Raw genomic sequence first — 6,786 nt, 5'->3', positions numbered from 1 at the left:
AAAAATAAAAAAATAAAAAAAAGAAATTAATATAACAAAAAAAATGAAAAGAAAAATAGAAACAAGAGGAAAAATGTCACAGGACTGTCCGGTTGAAATGCTGTATATGGTTATATTTCTAAATTTCAGTGCAAAAATATGATTGTTTATTGATATTTTTTTATATTTTTAATCTTTCTTTCATATTCTTTAGGGACTTAAAGTTGAACACATCAGTACTGGATGGAAAATACCTGTTCTATGTTATGCCTAAGATGTTTGATATTCAGAGAGATAGTTAGGTTAAGCCCAATGGCCCATTTTGTTGGGTAATAATCAGCTTCTCTTCCTGAACGTTAGCAACCTAAGCTTGCAGACTGAAAATTCGAGAGAAAGAAGGGATGACAGGACAACCAATGTTTTGGACCTAGCTTTTCAAGGTCAGTGAAGACTCAGCACATAGAAGAACTTATAAAGTAACTCAGTTGTGTCCCAAATTTTCTGATCAAGGAACTTATAGGGCTACAGAGCAATGTGATCAATGATGTAGAGTGTAACTAAGGAGAGTCACATGGAGAGAAAAGTTTCTCTCAGGCTTTCACAGATAGCAAATTGGTCAAACAATGGCCGTGACTCATCCACATGGTTAACACTGACAAAGGATGCACAAATTGCTGTACGGGGCTACAGGATTAATCCTGAAGGGAATTGCCTGTCCTTATCAGATACAAAAGTTACATTTCTTGTTATATGCGTCTTGCTTTATCTTCGTCTTATCCATCCATTAGAAAGGTTAAAAGGGTGAATCTTTGTTGGTGTGTTGAATTGTAAAAGGCTTAGGTCCTCAGCTTCTGACACTGCCAGTCTTGTGGATGACCCAATACTATTATGGACTACTGGACTATCTATATTGTAATATTTTGCTGAATTCACACACCTTCAATGTTTAAATTACAATGGAATACCCTTCTCTGACTAAACGTAACAAAAAAGGGATAGAAATGAATAAGCATTTGTGTCTGTATATACAAAAATATTTATGATAGATATACATCTACTTTCTCTTAATTCAAGGAGAAGAAATATTTGTACTAATAATGTTTGAACAGGATAACATGTCAGCATCTTGTACTATGAATAGCCACTAAGAAAATAACAATATGTAATGTATTAATTATTGAAACTTTCCTACTAATTTGTTTTGAAATTATCCCATTGCTATTTGTTTCTGAACAAAATTATTTGAAAAATAGAAAAACACCATAAATATACACTCTATAATTATAATCTATTTTTATTACATTACACCATTCAGATGGAGTGGTAGAGTAGTAATGTAAGTCTTAACTTTTAGAACTATTACAAAATAAAGCAATAAAATCTTTAATGAAGTGATTTACATTTTACTAAAGCATTTTGCTTTTCATTTCTTTGTACAATTGGAAGGTTATTAGAAATAGGGTTGTCAATTTTATTCAGTCCTTGAATCCTAAAAGTTCCCAAAATTTCCTGGCATACAGTAAATGCTATATAAAATAATTTAAAATTTAAAAATAAAACTGAACCAAACCTTTGAACAAATGGATGTAGTAAACATTTACAGTGTTCCACCTAACAACATGTGAATATACTTTAAACTGCGCATGGAACATTTTCTTAAATGGACCACATAATAGTACATGGATCATGCTCATGTATATGAAAAAAATAGAAATTATTCCGTGCATATTACCTAGCCCCAGTGAAATGATACTGGAAACTAACAACAAAGGAACCACAAAAACCACATAAACATATAGAAGTGAAGTAACACTGTCCTAAGCAACCAATGCATTACAGATTAAATTTAACAAGAAATTAAACAATATCTACAATCCAATGAAAATTCAAGGAAAAGTTATGGATAATTGTGAGATGCAATGGAAGCAGTTATCAGAGGCATATTTATAGCAATGAAGTCACACATTGGGCAAAGTGAAAGAACAAATAAATACCCTAATGCTGCATGTCAATCTTCAAGAAAATTAAAAGCAGACTAAGCCCAAAGGCTAAAAATAGGGCAAAATTATAAAGAGTAGAGCAGAATCTAATTCTTTTGAGAAAAAGAGAACATGCAAGAATTAATGAATGCAAAAGCTGGTCTTTGAAAGCTTAAACAAAATTGATAAACTCCCAGCCAACCTCCTCGAAAAGCGGAAGGAAAAAACTCAAATTCAAGCTATAATGAATGAAATGGGAAAAATTATCACAGATCCTTTGAAAATTGAGAAGATCAGCAATAGCTAATTTAAAAATATTTACTCTCATAGGATGGAGTACATAAAAGATATATAAAGCATCCTACATATCCTACATAAGTGCAAAATGCCAAAACTGAACCAAGAAGATAAAAACTGTGAATATCAGCCAATGAAATTGAAAACGTGATAAAAAGCTTACCAACAATGAAAACCGAAAGTCCTGATAGATTAACAGTTCAATTCTTCACGTAATTTAGGGAAAATTTAAACTAAATACACCTCAAACTGTTCAATCAAATTGAAAAGGAAGCAGTACTCCCAAAATCATTCATGGATCCATGTGTTATACTGAGAAAGGTCCAAACAAACAAAAAGAGACTCACAGGCCTTTCTCCCTCATGAATACAGATGTAAATATCCTCAATAAAATATTAGTGAATAGATTTCACCAAACATCAAGAAGATTATATAACATGACCAGGTAGGATTCATCCCAGAGATAAAAGTGTGGTTCAGCATGTGCAAATATATAAATGTAATGCACTATATGAATACAAAAAAAATCAAAAGTACATGATCAACTTAATAGATAGCAGTTGAGAAATTATTTTATCTTTTGACACTGTGTTAGACATTCCTCAATCTCTACAAAAGATCTAATTTCATCTTTTTATCCACCACTTCTGTGCAATAGGAGATGGTGGCTTCATTCCATCTTTCTGTATGGAGATGTTTGTACCCTGCAGGTGGCCCATAACAGCGGCCATTACAAATCCTCCAAACTCTAAGCAACAAAGCTAACACAGGTACAATGTAGGATGAGTGACTCTACCACAGCAGCCACACATTAGTCAGGAAGATTACAATCTTATTTAAGATATACAGTCTCATTTCTTACTGGCAAGACTGTAAGTTCTAAGGTGCCTCAAAGAAACTGCAAGCTAAGCTAGCTCAGTAACTTGGAGAAATATTGAAAACTTTGACAGCTAGCATTCACTTGACATCTGTTCTTTTTTCTTTAATTGTGTGTTTTTTATTTCAATATAATAAGTAAAGTTCTATTATTAAAAGATCAGGAAGCTTAAGCACAAAGCATTTCCTCTAAAGTATGTATACTATAGAGGTGGTAATTCCCAAGACTACAAGAGCATGTCAATTTGTGATCATTAATTGAGCAGCACCCCTTGCCACATCATGACGGAAGGTGTTCTACATTGATCATCTTACAGAAATGGCTGCCAAAATAGGTTAAATCTATGAGGTTCTTATTTTGAAAAACTGACATTTATCTATATGTGTATACTAGAATTTAACAAGCTAATGAGTAACTCATGGAAGGAGCTATGGTTTTTCACAGAGTGGAAGTTTAGTAATAAATAAATGAAGGAGGGTCTGATGATCCTTGTGGTAAAGGATGATAGTTGATAGTTGATAGTTGATGATATCATTGTAAGCATACGTTTAAATCAGTAGAGATGCAATTTACAAGAACCATTATTTGTCTCTACACACAGAGACATTAATATAAATATGTATATTTTCTTTTTTCTAACAGCTGAGACATCCTAGAAGGAACTGTGCCTCATTAACAATGATCGCATTTACAATCTAGTTCCTGATTTCTACAGCCATGTTTCATTAAAAGGAACCAAGCTTTCAATAAATCACAAGATGTAAGACGAGTGGTAACACACAGATGAGCATAGAGAATTTCATAGTTCTAGCAAACAAGGAAGGCTAAAAGCTGTGGAAAAAAAAAAGTAGAAACAGAACCAATTCCATTAATGAAAAGGTCATGAAAATTGAGATAATTGCTAACTAAAATTTCACAATGATTAAAGGAAAAAGGATTTGAGCAAAGTAGTACTGGAGCACAATTTAAAGCATAGAATAAAAAACCCATAAGAGGATCTGAGGAGATAGTTTGGCAGTCAAAAAGTCAGGATGTCAAGCACAAGGACTCCAATTCAATCATTTGTAGCACACACAGTGCAGGCTCTGAGTGGAGCCAGCCACTGAAATGAGGCGTCGTGGTGAATGCCTGTATTCCTAGCACTGGGGACACTCAGATAAGAAGGATCACCACAAATCTGAGCTGCACAGTGACACACTGTAACAAGTAAATAAATGCATAAAAGATTTTAAAAAATAAAAATAAAACAATGAGAAAAATACAAACCAGGAAAAAAATTTCAACAGATAGATAGATAGATAGATAGATAGATAGATAGATAGATGATAGATAGATAGATAGATAGATAGATAGATAGATAGATAGATAGATAGATAGATATTTTGTTCCTCAGGCTGAGGTACATATCTCCTATGGGTTAAGTGTGGGCTACTCATCTTGAGGTCCCTCAAAAGAATACGGTAATGAAAATGAAAACTAAAATAAGAGTTAGAAAATCTTGACAAATACTTTTTCAGCCAAACAGTTGTGGATATCATCAACAATAATTTCATGACATGATGTGATGATATTTTACATGTGAGAATTTACAGAAGCAATGTTCATTTTCCAGTCTAAGATAAAATAACAGATATTCACTTGTTGAAATATATTGTACAAAATACCTGTTATTGTGTCTCAAACTGTCATATTTATCAAAAATAACAGAAGCCAGAGAAACAATCACAGAAAAGATAAATCAAAAGAGGCAAGAGGCTGCCTCCTGGCCCTTCCCACATCATTCATCTGAACAGTACTGATAGCTCTCCTGCTATCATGACTGACAAAGAAGCAGCATTTGATGAGGCAATGGAGAAATGTGTGATCAACACAGAATACAAAATATTGACATAGAATATAACTTTTCTTTATTATTTACTAATGAGTCATGCTCTAGAGTGGCCCAGCCTAATAGCAGAGTGGTTTTGAGATATAACCACTCCATGACAGAAAGATTTTTGCACACATCCACTTGTCCTGGGGACACATGCATCAGATGAACAAAACCATCTTGTAATAGCCAGTGCACAAACCTCAAATGACATGCCGAATTTAATTAATCACACTATGCAAGTGAATAAGGAGTATTTGGCTCAGTTAGTTGGAAAATTAAAATAGAAATCAAGATCAACCGAGAAGGGGAAATAAATGGGGCCAGTTTTATTCCCCAGAACCCTTGCATCATTGTAACAATGACTCCATCCAGACATGCATATCTGTGGACATCAGTAGGAAGGCCACAGGCATTGTTGGAAATCAAACCTTAGTGGTCATGTACTTAGCGCTCCAGCTGACCATAACATCTTCCTAGGGTACATCTGTGCTGCTTCAGACGACAAAAAATTTTTGGATGCAGAGACAATGATTTTTTTTCTGGCCTCTGCTATGTGAATCTCTGTTTAGGTCAGTTTCTGATGGCAAAAATCTTGTGATTCAATGTATTCTGTTTAACAGCACTTCTATACAAAGCCACTCATTTGATGCTCACACTGCAGAAGTGAACTGCCTCTCTTTCAATCTTTACAGTGAATTAATTCTTGCCACCAGATCAGCAGACAAGACTGTTGCTTTGTGGGATCCAAGAATTCCGAAACTTAAGTTGCATTCCTTTGAATCTCATAAGGATGAAATAATCAAGGTTCAGAGGTTTCTTCATAAGGAAACTCTTCTAGAATACAGTGGTAAGGATCACAGACTGAATTTATTGGATTTAAGTAAAAATTGGATGAGAGCCTTCCCCACAACATGCAGAAGATGGCATGTCTGTGCTTTTTATCCATGGTCATCACAATGCCAACAGATCTATTTTCTTTCTGAAATCCCAAAGAACCTTGTGTTATTCATTCTGTATCAGAACAAATTACATGAAATTTTGGCAGATATCAGAGCACATTTATAATGACAAAGACCCTGAAGGTTGAGTAGATACTGGAGAAAAAGTATCATATTGATATGTCTAAATTCATGGTTTAGACTCCCCTTTTGTATTTCCACACTGAGACTGATTTGTCATTTTTTTGAGACATACAGTCTTTGTCCAGCTATCCCTCCATAATAAGTACCTCAGCATTCCTGGTGCCATTTAAGAAACATTAAGGCAAAACCTGGGCAGGTAGAGGAACAGTGGTAATCTGTGTCTTTTGCCCTAGTGTGCACACATAAACTTGTGCTGGTGCAGGTTCAAACTTTTTAGAAGTTAGAAGGCCCATGAGCAAAGTGTGTGAATCTGGAGGGCTGATTTCTGTGCTCCGTTCACACAGGTGTGGAGCTGTCCTGCACCTCGTCAATCTATTTAAGAATTTAGGATATCCACGGGTACCCTGCATAACTTTGATAAGCTGTGTCCCTTGTACTCTAGAGTACAGGTGTGGTCCTTGTGCTGCTGTTGTTTAAATCTTTTAAGAGCTTAGAAGAATTCTTCATGTCTCATATCCTGGTGAATCTGCCGAACACCCATCACCTACAATGAAGCTTGGGTAAGTATAGGTCAGTCACCCCAATTAGTACTGAGAGGCCTCATTAGTCAAATCATAGATATCAGACAGCTTACTTACACTTGCCACACCACTCTCCAACCACTGCCAAGTATTATTGATTACTCAGAGCTTCAGACAC

The 6,786-nt window shown here is 34.9% G+C and overlaps 1 pseudogene; it reads left to right on the top strand.

Annotated features, from left to right (window-relative positions):
- Positions 1-4,947: 4,947 nt before the first annotated feature.
- Positions 4,948-6,122, top strand: LOC111814424 (annotated as a pseudogene).
- Positions 6,123-6,786: the final 664 nt, after the last annotated feature.

The sequence above is a fragment of the Octodon degus genome, unplaced genomic scaffold (assembly GCF_000260255.1).
Source record: "Octodon degus isolate 3935 unplaced genomic scaffold, OctDeg1.0 scaffold00313, whole genome shotgun sequence".
Classification (NCBI taxonomy): domain Eukaryota; kingdom Metazoa; phylum Chordata; class Mammalia; order Rodentia; family Octodontidae; genus Octodon; species Octodon degus.
The sequence above is the reverse complement of the archived record's forward strand: the minus strand, read 5'-3'. Positions and strand labels throughout refer to the sequence as shown.